The sequence below is a fragment of the Asterias amurensis genome, chromosome 18, assembly GCF_032118995.1.
Source record: "Asterias amurensis chromosome 18, ASM3211899v1".
NCBI classification, from domain to species: domain Eukaryota; kingdom Metazoa; phylum Echinodermata; class Asteroidea; order Forcipulatida; family Asteriidae; genus Asterias; species Asterias amurensis.
The window spans coordinates 5,017,501-5,030,660 of NC_092665.1; the positions used below are offsets into that span (position 1 = coordinate 5,017,501).

Below are 13,160 nucleotides of genomic sequence, written 5' to 3' on the forward strand. Positions count from 1 at the left end.
AGATGGCGGACTCTAAAAACTAACGGAAAAAGTACTGGAATTCTTTTTAAAATGAAATACTTTGAAGCATAACAATCAAAGGCACCTGGAAATAGGATTGTTTTTCTTTTAAACATAAGAGTATGTCTTTATTAACAATAAAACAATTTTTTGAGTAATTGTTTGTCACAATTTATATGTTAAAAAAAAATAATTAAGTGCTTGGGGGGGTTGACTCCGCCTACCCCTTTTGTGACGTAGGAAAAGGAAGATTTTGCCTCGATGCGTAGATAAACACACGTGCAAAAGTACATGTAATTCTAAGACGTGAGTTTGTACGCTGCGAAAAAGTTTTTTTTTTCTGGCATTTTTCCGGCAATGCCGACCATTGCTGCTGGATGCAGCAAAACAACTAAAGATGGGGTCAGTCTTCATCTATTTCCTGCAGATCCCAAGTATAGGCGGTTGTGGGCTGCAAAAGTCAGATTAACTAGAGCAAAGTGGTCCGGTCCGACGTCTTTTTCAGCGCTATGCAGCGAACACTTCGAGCCGTCGTGCCGGGATACACCACTCATTTGACATGACGAGAAGAGCCATTCTTAAACACGACGCCGTCCCAACCATTTTCCAGCTAGTGGGAAATCGAAGAAGGTATCTGAAAGACGTAATGTACGGGGGCCTGACAACAAATTTTCTCTTCAAATATCGCGCCTTGAATTACGTCACGAACAGCGCCCTCTCGGGTCGGGGCCTACTCGTAAATTTGTAAATACAATCAAAACTAATATTTTTAAACCTTAGTTAACTTTTTATTCACATTCCTCTCGTAAAAACACATATTTTAGTGACAAAAGCTTCATTTAAAAAAAAATACCACTTCCAGGTGACTTTAAATAATTATTGTTGATAAAATTACAAAGACTAAGTTCCTTTCCTCGATAATAAAATGACGGCAATATATTTTGAGAGCATAAATTTCCAAGAGATGTACCTACGTTATGAACTGTTTCTGGTTACCGACCCGTTTTCGCGTAGCTCTCTGAAAAATTTTCGGTCAGTGAATTTGACGTCAGCAACTTGCTTCTGGTCATGGTCGCCAAAACACGCTCCTGTTAAAATTTGAGCTCAATTGGTCGTCGAACTTGCGAGATAATAATGAAAGAAAAAACACCCTTGTCACACGAAGTTGTGTGCTTTCAGATGCTTGAATTCGAGATCAACGGCACCTAGCCTAAAGCCCAAGCCAAATAAGTGACACAACCTTCGATACCAAAATGAATCCCACTACTAAGCCAACATCCTAGGCCTATTTACATGAACATTTAGCCCAAGATTTATGCGGCGCAAAGGTTGTAGGCACAGTCACGTTCCGAACGACAGACGATTGTTCGTACTTGTTCAAATTGGTACATAAAACAACTACTCACCTAAAAGGTTGTCAGTTTCAAGTGGATTGACGTCTTTAAACTGTTCCAAATTCCACACGTACTTGCTGTTTGTCTTGTCTTTACCTGCTTGCCATTCGTCTTAAACAAAACATATTATTGTTAAACAACTATGTGAAACAAATCCTTGCTTGATTGTTTCAATTCGTAGTATATAGCAAAAGCTTCATGTGACCGAAATCAAATTAAATGTTGTGGAACTATAAAAACATCTAAAAAGTCAAGGTTTGATCAAGTGAAACTATTTTGATGAGAGATACTTCTACAAGAACGCAACATTTTAAAAGAACATAAACGGACAAGAATAATTATAAGATGAATAGATTACCACTAAAGGCACTGGACTATATTGGTAATTGTCAAAGACCAGTCTTCTCACTTGGTGTATATCAACATTATGCATAAAATAACAAACCTATGCAAATTTGAGCTCAATTGGTCGGCGAAGTTGCGAGATAATAATGACAGAAAAAAAACTCCCTTGTCACACGAAATTGTGCGCTTTCAGATGCTTAATTTGGGGCCTTCAAAATCTAATTATGAGGTCTCGAAATCAAATTCGTGGAAAACTACTTCTTTCTCGAAAACTACGTTACTTCAGAGGGAGCCGTTTCTCACAATGTTGTATACTATCAACCTCTCCCACTTACTCGTTACCAAGTAAGGAATGCTAATAATTATTTTGAGTAATAACCAATAGTGTCCACTGCCTATAAATAAGTTCGTCTGGATTGTTGAAGATCATGATCGTTTTTACAAATCCAAAATTATGTATGATGTTATTTACATATAATTGACGAAGCTCCTAGCTTAGGATTGAGATTGAAACGTAACTACTAGTACTAAATTATATGTAAAGTATACATCATAAATAATTTTGGATTTGTAAAAACGAATCTTTTATTTCAGATTCATTACCACTTTATATTCAAGTACATTCCTCCTATCTTCTATAACTACGCACCATGCTGTCTCTGTGGTAATGTCAGCGCCTTGCGGCTCCTGGACAGTTATCGATTCACCATTATCGACTTACCAATGTTTATTTATCATTGTCGTTTCAATATTATCTTTTCCCATTATCGATTCTCCATTACTGATTCACAGTTATCTTTTTACGACTATCGGTTCACCATTGTTGATCCACAAATATTATCGAATCACCATTATCGATTCACCAACATCGAATAGTGGTTATTGATTTACAAATATCGACTCACCAATATCGACTAATGATTATCGATCAACAAATTTTGATTCACCATTATCAATTCAGCATTATTGATTTCAGTAGCTCGGTTTCTGTGGAATCTGGTTGGGATCAGAAGCTGTTAAAGTAAAATGGTGCAATAGTCATCAATAATTGGGTTTCAGTTTTATCAGGTTTACATAACAATGAGATTTCGTCCATGATTTCTAGATCCAGCTTTAGAAGCGTCTTTAGGATACTCTGGGTCGGCAGCTTCTCTCGGTAACATTTTCATATCTCCCCACCCATTATAACCTGGCATAGATTAATGAAGAATTAGTATAAAAATGACCGTACCATGAAGTTGGTGGTCGGCATGCAGCAATGACTAGCAGGAAGGGTATTCTAGGAATCTGCTTCTTAAATAGAAGAACACCATGCATAAAGTGATACTGACAAGTTTGAAATAATGACATTTGACAGCCTTTCATTATGTGAGCACGCTTTAAAAAAATGCTAAAAAATGATTAACTGTTTTAATTGATTAACTGTTTAATTTGATTAACGGTTTAAATTGATTAACTATCGAATGCTTCCAGCTACCTGTTTCATTGCTGGTCAGTTTGTGAGATACTTTGACTCAAAAACCAAAATAACCCATGATATTGATGAGGGTGACGAATAATCAAACGGTACACTCAGAATAGTGAACGCAAACACTGGTTTGTGTCAATGTTGCAGATTGTACCTGTGTATCCTGTCCGAGTGTTATGAGTTGCTGAGCGATGTCAATGCAACCGATGTCAGTTTCCTTCTGCGGTATATCAGAGTCACACTCCCAGTCTCGATGGGGCGAATGTGCGTGAAGTGCGGCAGGGGTAGCGTATGTCACACGGGCAGTGCTGACGAATCCCGTTGCCTTGCCTTTAGAAAGCATACAAAAAGCAATGAAAAACCTGAATAATTAATTGACAGCCTATTATACTCGGTCAATGAAATGTTAAAGGCATAATTGTTAGCATAAAAACTGACTTGGTAACAAGCAATGGAGATCTGTTGATAGTATAACACATTGTGAGAAACGGCTCCCTCTGAAGTTACGTATAGTTTTCGAGAAAGAAGTAATTTTTCCACGAATTTGATTTCGAGACCTTATAATTATATTTTGAGGTCCCGAAATCAAGCATCTGAAAGCTCACAACTTCGTGTGACAAGGGTGACTTTCTTCCATTTTTATCACGCAACTTCGGCAACCAAATGAGTTCAAATTTTCACAAGTTTGTTATTGTACGCATATCTTGAGATCATGTGAGAAGACTGGTCTTTGACAATTACCAGTAGTGTCCAGTGCCTTTTAGGACACAAAATTCAAATCATTTTAAAAAACACTCGACAACAAACCAATAAAAGTTATAACATTATATGAATAACTTGACTCGTAAACTTACCTGACTTTTGAGCAGATATCATAACAGACTCCACATTAGCATTGAGACTAGATTTACAATCTCCTTTAATAGCAGAATCGTCTAGCCCTATCACTGCCGTCTTGGTTTTAACACCACTAAAATAAGCAGTAGCCGTACCAGCCGAGTCCGGTACTTGCCTGTCGGTATTGTAGGTCTAAAGAATGAAATAGGACAGGAAACAGTCACAGACTGATTTTATGCGCCGTATTTTTGACCACGTGGTGCGCTCTCAATGGGTGCGTAATTTAGCTTCCCTGGGTCGACCCCGCAGTGCTCACTCGGGTGAGCCCCTGACAAGAGCTAATCGAACGATCACACGCGCCCTCTCGTGGTGACGGCATGCACCTCAGGTCACCCCAAGTGACCCACTCCAAAAGCAGGGCACTGGGGGCTGACCCGGGTGAGCCCCGTCAAAGCTATTCGAACGTACCGGGGCAGACCGGGGTCGACCCAGGGAAGCTAAACGAACGCACCCAGTATTTTCTATTTGAATGTCCAAATCAAAGTACAGGGGTGCGTACTGGCGGTCGTAACCAATAAATGTTTCGGTTGTTGTCCAGTGTTTAACCAATTCAACCGAAACAGCTGTTCGCCAAAAACGTACCCATTGGCTGACTTAATAATCCACAATGATGCAAGATGACACTCCCTCACTAGCTGCCTTGGTGCAAATGATACTCTTAAAAACGCCATCATCGGCAACTTTCCGCACAATAGTTAAACAATGTGTTCATAAATCACATTTGTTGGTACTTTACACTGACATGACTTGGCTTGTGTCAATGCGGTACCATTTGATAGAGTATGGGCTTTGACGAGTGCAATTTGTTTGCATGAACGATTGCACAATTACTAGTTACACCTGCATTGCAGTTTAAAAAGTAGTAGTAGGGGCGTTTCATGTATAACTGTCTTTACAAGCATGGGCTTCCTGTCTGCTAGCCTGAACGTCTGACGTCATTCTTCGAGGCTTCGAGACCAGCTTCCAAAACCGACGTGTAGATTCACCTTTGACCTCAGTCATTTCACATAGAGATACGCAGTCAAACTCTATTGCGGACTTGAGAGCAGTGAACTGTTTGGGCATAATTGGGTGCACGTTTATCCAATGTCATTGTATCCAATGGAATCACTGGATCTGTGAAGCTGGGACCTGTATTTATCCTTGCGTATTAATACAGGGGTCCAGTCTACCTGTCTGTGACCTCCCCATACTGTTATAAGTTCTATAATGGGAGACTTTGGGACGCTAGGTGGCAGCAGACTTACCATGTAAATGTCCATTGTTTACTTAGTTCTGAGCGTGCGCACATGATCGAGTACAATGGATTTTACCTGGTAAGTATGCTGCCACCAAGCGTCCCAAAAGTCTATCTGGTTTTCCCTTACATTGTACATGAACAAATGGTATGAAATAAACCTAAACCTGAAACCTGAACCAGGCCTGCATTGAGTGGGGATGCTTTTTAAACGATGAAAATCTCCAGTAGTTTTTTTCTGTGTGTAAGGTTTGAGACATCACCATTTTTTCCTTTGACAACGCTACACTAGGGAACTTATCCCATTCGAGGTCTGTTTCTTCCCAGTGATCTCCTTGCAGTTGCCCCTTGAGAATCCTCGCAGCCGTCACGGTTGTTATACCCATCCCATCTCCGACGAAAAAACCACGTTCTTAGCTTTATTCGTGTTGAGTGGTTGCTCTCTGGTTATAGCTTTCTGCAAACTGTCGTAAGCCAGTTCATTCCAGTATTTCGCACCTACAACGATTTTATAAATTACCAACATTACTCGAAGACACTCAGACAGTGTCGTCTTCTTAGAACTCGAAGATCATTAGTGCAATTTGCTTGGGTTTCGTGATTTAGCTTTTGCATATTTTAAAGCCATTGGACCCTTTCGGTACAGAACATAAAAAGTTCACAGATTTACAAATAATTTACAGGGTTTACAGAAGGTAATGGTGAAAGACTTCTCTTGAAATATTAGTCCATGAAATGCTTTACATTTTGAGAAAACGGTATTAAACGAAATAAATTCTCGTCAGCGAAAATTACGGATTTATTTTAAACACATGTCATGACACGGCGAAACGCGCGGAAACAAGAATGGGTTTTCCCGTTATTTTCTCTCGACTCCAAAGACCGATTGAGCCTAAATTTTTACAGGTTTGTTGTGTTATATATAAGTTGTGATACACGAAGTGTGGGACTTGGACATTACTGTTTACTGAAAGTGTATAATGGCTTCAAAGCTCCTAGTAAATAGAATAAATTGACCCAGAGTGCTCTTAAAAATTAATTATTGGAAAAAAAAAAAAAAATTTCCATTAATGACTTTTTGATCACTATACAGATATCTGATTGCCTATAGTTCTAAACCTTATTGTTATATTAAGACGGAGATACATGCATATTTATTGCAATACCGAATGACATATACCGGGTATTTTGTTATGAGATTAAGGTGTGTTCTTTCTCGACCCTCATCTTCTGTGTTTTTCGATAAAAAATAATCGGCTGTAATATTTGTTGTGTTCGTTCGTTGGTAAACTATCAATAAAAGACAATGGAACAGGGCACATTGCGTCAAAAACTCGGGTTCTATTCACGTGATAACAACAAGCAAAACAACAGAGCTCTCGTACAACCAGATCTCGAGTGAAACAATGTGATCACTAAGTCTGCATACATTATCATATTCAACTTTGATCCGTTAAAAAGTCAAATGGGGCTCTACTCAAGCGAGAACCACTATATGCCTACTTGCTTTGTGGTAGCACATTGCCTCCTTCAGTCAGCATACAGGTCCAAATTAACCATCTTAAATCCAACATGTTGAAATCAAAGTAACAAAATCAGAGGTAATGAAACAGTGTATACCGATCGTCACTGTTTGTATCCGACTGAGGTCATAGTCAGTTTGAATTACAGACTTCATAACTATAGAACAGCAATAACTTATCATTTCATTCATTCTTTGGCTTTTGAACCTCGGAAATAAATTATCGGTTCTTGAACTTTAATTCCATATTTAAAATGGCCATTATCTATATCGGTACTTGTACTGTATCATGAAATTCACATCTGAATTTGTTAATACCAATGAATCTACTGTGAAGTTTTACAAAAAATGGGACTCCTTCAAAGTATTGTGCCGAGGTTAACTCTGCATTTTACTAAAGTGGTAAACTATTTCAGTCAATTTTATACTTTGTGTTGCTGTAACGGTTTTTCAGCATAGCTGTATGAGGAGTTGTAATAAGATTTGTTTTAAAATAAAATCACCTCGAAAAACTTATAGTTACGAAAGCCCTCCAGAAAAAAAACGATGTTTAAATCTTTGATAACGGCTTGATTCGTCAAAGTGGATTCACCAACGCCTCCCCTCCCATCCCTACCCCCACCCCTCCCCGCGTAAAAAGCGGATGGCGTATCAGCGTTCCAATCCTTAACGATTGAATGTGCATACAATCTAATTACATACACGTTTTGATGATTCCGTATTGATGGACTGTAAATTGTGATAACCGAATCAAATTATCTTGGCGTTTTTTTTAGCACTATTCGAAATAGTTGATCCTCAATGTACCCGTTCTTAATAAATTGTAGGCCTCTCATTGACATGCATGGAGTATTTATTAAATTACTGGGCCCTCGACTTCTTCAATGCTATTTATTTATTCAACAATCTTCTCCTGCATTTACAGATTTTTGTTTGTGCATAACAATAAGTAAAACAATGGAAAAGGGGAGTGGTACGAGGTCTTAAGCGTTTGTCTAAAATCAACAGTATCTTAGGCCCCGTTCCCACTGGACCCCGCGTTAATTTGGCCGTAAACAAAACACTAAGCCGAAGGCAGGCCGGGTCCTTCATCTACGACCACGACCCCGCCAGTTTGAAACGAATGTTCAAGACTATGACTTAGCACAATTTATTCTTACTAATACAGCAAAGCCATTTTCGGTTTACATGAATAGGCCCAAAACAATTGGAATGGACTTGTAAGTTCACTCTTGCCGTATCTCAACTATGCATAAAATAACAAACCTGTGAAAATTAGAGCTCAATTGGTCGTCGAAGTTGCGAGATAATAATGAAAGAAAAAACACCCTTGTCACACGAAGTTGTGTGCTTTCAGATGCTTGATTTCGAGACCCTCAAAATCTTATTCTGAGGTCTCGAAACCAAATTCGTGGAAAATTACTTCTTTCTCGAAAACTACGTCTCTTCAGAGGGAGTCGTTTCTCACAGTCTTTCATACTGCCAACAGCTCCCCATTACTTGTTACCAAGTAAGGTTTTATGCTAATTTGAGTAATTAACCAATAGTGTACACTGCCTTTAAGCACATTTTGACAATTTTGAGATTTTCAATATATGAACGAGTCCTTTATGTCAAAGAAGTTGCCCAAGATGGGGACAGAATCTCCGGGCACAGATTTCCATGAAACACCGGTCCAAGGCGGAATCCTGCCATAAGTGTTTTTTAAAACAATCAAAATGACTTCCATCTCATCCAAAAGTTCATTTGATTGTTTTAGATTTTTGTGGTTTGTATTTATTGTTTTTGCTCCATTGAATATTCTTGTTTCCCAAAAGCTTTTGTGCGTTTCGGTGGTAGTAGACTCTGAGAAAACAAAGAAAACAATTGAAAATCAGTTTAAAAATACCCTTTAAGGGCAAAGGCAGTACACAATAATAGGTAACTTTCAACCACTAGTGAGTCTTTTCCACATGGTGTATCTCAACATATTATTAAATTAACAAACCCGTGAACAATAATTTGAGCTCAATGGGTCGTCAAAATTGCGAGAGAATAATGGGAAAATCACCCCCGTCACACAAGTTGTGTGCTTTCAGATGCCTTCAGTTTGAGACCTTAACAACTCGAGAAAATACTTCTTTCTCAAAAACTAGGTTTCTTCAGAGAGAGCCGTTTCTAACAATGTTTTATACTATTAACCTCTCTCCGTTGCGCATTACCAAGTAAGTCTTTGTGCTAGCAATTCTGTTGAGTAATTACCTAAGGTGTCCAGTGCCTTTAATGTTGCTCTGTGGGTGGCGCACTCTACTATAAATACATTGTCATTGCATTTCGATTTCGGAAAAAAAAAAAACTGAGTTAGTGTTAGTAAACATATACTTCAAAAGAGTGGAAGCACGAAAGAGATCCCTCTGAACAGTATATATATTGCGTACACAGTTCTTTCTTTGATAATAAACTTGCACTTTAACTCACAATCATCGGGGAAATACATCAATTGAGCGGAAATAGAAGGAAAACGGCCAGGAACTTCAGGAAGCAATCACACAGTGCAACCCAGTAGGGCAGATATACATGTAAAAATACCATACCATTAAAGCGTGTACAAATTGAGCTCCATTGGTAACATACAGCCTCATCCAAACCAGTGATAGAGTAAGTCACTGCTTTCAATCAGTGACTTTAAACACATACATGTATTGTAGAGTTTCAAACCATTGGCATCCATTCAACATACAGTCTCATTCAAACCAATGATAGAGTAAGTCACTGCAATAAATCAGTGACTTTAAGACGTATCTATGATTGGCTGCTCATCGATTGTCAATCAAACCCGAAGTAGACTGATGGCCACTTCAATGGAAATACAGCAGTATTTAAACGCGCTGCACCAGCAGCAGTGCTCATAACAACTTTGCATCAGAAGAGAGGAACTGAGAAGGTTTGGACTACAAGAACACATCATCAAGGTAAGTGTTCCTCATTCTACTGCCGGACTTAAGCTTTGGCTTCTAGAAGCAAGTATAGTGGGTTGAATGTTAGCCTATTGCAATGTGCTTGCAGTTTTTGCTCCAAAAGTGACACCACTCGATACAGCTGATATTCTCATGCAGTGGTTTGGGTCTCTTCTCTTCTAAAGCTCTGCCATCTTAATGAACTGTGGTGGTACTGTGACTGTACACAAACATGTGCACCCAGTTGCATCTCCCTTTGAAACTATGCCGTAATTTCCTTTAAAAAAAAATTATCGCGCAACTTGCAGAGGTCTGCAACAATGTCTTGTGCAAAACTTGTCTTATATTTTTTCACCATTGTCAATACTTTAACCGCGCGCGACGTTCTGCTCGTTTACAACATTGTGTAAAGATTGGTAACAACAAATGATGAGATTTTTTTATAACAAATGTTTTCTTTTTTCTTCTTCTTGTTCTTATGGGCGGGGGATATTTCAGACTGAACATTGTACAATATGAGTACCCTATAAGGTGTTGATTGTCTTGTTAAGCAAGGGGCAACCGAAGCAAGGCGGGTGTGCCGTTTGCTCCAAATGTTTACAAAACTCTTTAACCGCCAATATTTATGCGACAGTTTTTCTGTATTACCAGGGTAATTGTCTTGTTTTGATGCATTCTGTTGTACATCTTGCAAGAATGTTACAACAGAATTGGCAAAATTGACACAATTTAAAACGTTAACAAACTATGACAAACAGATAAACTAAATTGATGGTACGCATCAGCAAGACACACCATACAAAACAAAGGGTTAAGGTTAAACACGTAACACTGTATAGGGCCCATGAGTTGTGTTGTAAAACATTGGGTTTCGCCCATTTTCTACATCAAACTTAAACACTGGTGCGATCAGCAATCGTTGATGTGCTGAACACCTTTTAACGCTTCTTAAACACATTCTTAACATAAAGTAAACGGCTGATGCGTCAAACTAAACGCACCATAGTAAAAACGAAACGCTTGACGCGTTTAGTTTGACGCATCAGCCGTTTACAAATGGGCAGAAACCATTGCTTTCAACACAACTCATTGGCCCCATACACTGTTACGTGTTTACCCTATACACCCTTTGACGCGTTCGAAACCTGTTACATAACCTAAAAACTTGTTTGTGTTTACAGTGCAGTTGTTGTGCGTTTTACAAATGTCTTCACCCTTTAGGAAATGTGATTGTTTGTCTTTGTACCATTTTTTTTCATGAACAGTTTTGTGATTGAGTCGGTCAGCTAATTAATCGCCTGCAGTTTGTTAGAAGCACCGTTATTGCCATGATGTATAGCTTTTTAAGCGAACAATATCTGTTCATACCTCCTGCAATGCGAATGCGAATAGTTACAAAATGTTGACGTCACAAAATCGCAACGTTTAATTCGCATCAGTTGAAATGTGTTCAATCCCTGCAAAAACAGGGATGTGGCTTAAACATTCGTATCCCATTCGCGTTCGCAGGAAGTATGAACAGGTCTATATAATGCCGATAATTTATTGCATGCATAGCTACGCTGAAATCATCACTTTTGAAAACAAGGTCATCTCAAAACTAAAATCTTGTCAACGAATTATTCAAAAGTATTATATCGACAACAGTGTCCCAGTTTTTGAGGGTCGAACAAGTCTTCGGCCTGGTGCTAACTGGCTCACACTATGACAAATAAGGGTTACAGCAAGCAAAGTCGAGCTGCGTATTGCAATTTTGAGTTTTCCGCCAATCAACGTGTTTTGCCGTCAATTGTCGCTGACGAACCCGCTAGCGACCGAAGACGGTCAAAATTATCAGTCGTGTTCGTCGGAAAAGTTGTGACAGCCAAAAAAATCATTGTGATTGCGTTCAGATTTCGTTGAAGAACGTAACCCTCATTTCCTTGGCGCAGACGGCCGCAATTATCAGTCGCATGACATTTCCATGCCGTGCGATTCCGCCGTTTGACCAAATTCACCTGACGTCATCATCAAAATAATCTTGGAGGCGCCATTTTTGTGGTCAATGTCAACGTGTGTTGTTTAGAGAAGTGTGCTATTTCGGCGACTCTGCGTTTACACGTAAATCTATTTACCACCAACATGGTGAGCGTGGCATCAGTCGCCGCGTGTGACGCGCGTGCAAGGGGTCAATTGTCGTTTTGAGGTCGTCACAATTTCGTTGGTAGTCGTTGTCTGATGAATGGATGACAAGAATATTGTGAAGAGTGGGAACGCCAAACTCGACTGTTATACAACCCACACACAGACGGTTTGATGTCGGCAAACGAGTCACGTCATCGTCGCCACAACCCACCTTCATCAGCCGCCGTTCCTTGCCGCCACCCAATCCGCTGCCAGCCGTGTGACCCTTTTCCTGTTGTCGCTGAAGGTCGTTCCCTCCCCGTCAGCTAATTATGATTTTTCCCTTTAGGCTTTTTGCCTTTACTTTGCCGCCAACGTCTTGGGATTTTCACGGTCGCCACTTTCCGTTGGGTTTATGCCCCGCTACTATGTAAGCCAGCCTTATTAAAGGTTGGCTTACACAGTAGGGACGGACGCGACTAATTTTTGCAGCCGTCTGCGGTCTCTAGCGGATTCGTCAGCGACAATTGACGACAACACACGATGAATGGCGGCAAACTCGCAATTGCGATTCGCAGCTAAACGTAGCATGCCTCTAATCGCCATAGTGTGAGCCAGCCTTCACAAAGGCGCAAATATAAAAACAAATGTGGTTTGTTTTGAATTAAGTTAGCTTTACTCTCGGTTCTACCCTTACTCTGTACTCTCAGTAAAATGTTTTCTAGTTATATTTTGTGCGAAACATTTGTAAAAAAAAAAACTATTTTAAACATTGCTGGCAAAAAGGTAAATCGTAAACATTATGGATTGATAACTCAGTTGGAGAGCGCCGAAACAATATGGGTCCAAGGTTCACATTCCACTTTTGACAAAATGTCTTTGCTCAAATCAAAAACACTATAATTAAGAATGAGATTCGGAATATATTTAGTAGAAACTACGTTAAGTCGATCAACTCAATAAGTGACCACGTACAGCTTTGAGTTGATCCGTGCTGAAGGAGACGCCATACTTGAACTTTGCCAAGTCACCAGCCTAGACACCAAACGTCTTGAAAGGGTACATTGATGTAGTCATGAGAGTATGTGCAAAATCGGCCGGAAACTCAAGAGTGCTGTTTTAGCTACAGCCGCACATTTTTGTTCAAGTCAATATGTTGTCTGGATGGTTCCAAGTGACACCACATGATCGCCGGCAACGTATTGTGTATCATTATGTATGGGTCGAAACTGTGATGTCTCAAATTAACCTTTCAATA

The 13,160-nt window shown here is 39.5% G+C and overlaps 1 pseudogene; it reads right to left on the reverse strand.

The window, feature by feature from the left end:
- LOC139950935 (alkaline phosphatase-like) overlaps positions 1 to 6,915 on the reverse strand; it is a 68,975-nt pseudogene extending 62,060 nt beyond the window's left edge.
- Between the last annotated feature and the right edge of the window lie 6,245 nt (positions 6,916 to 13,160).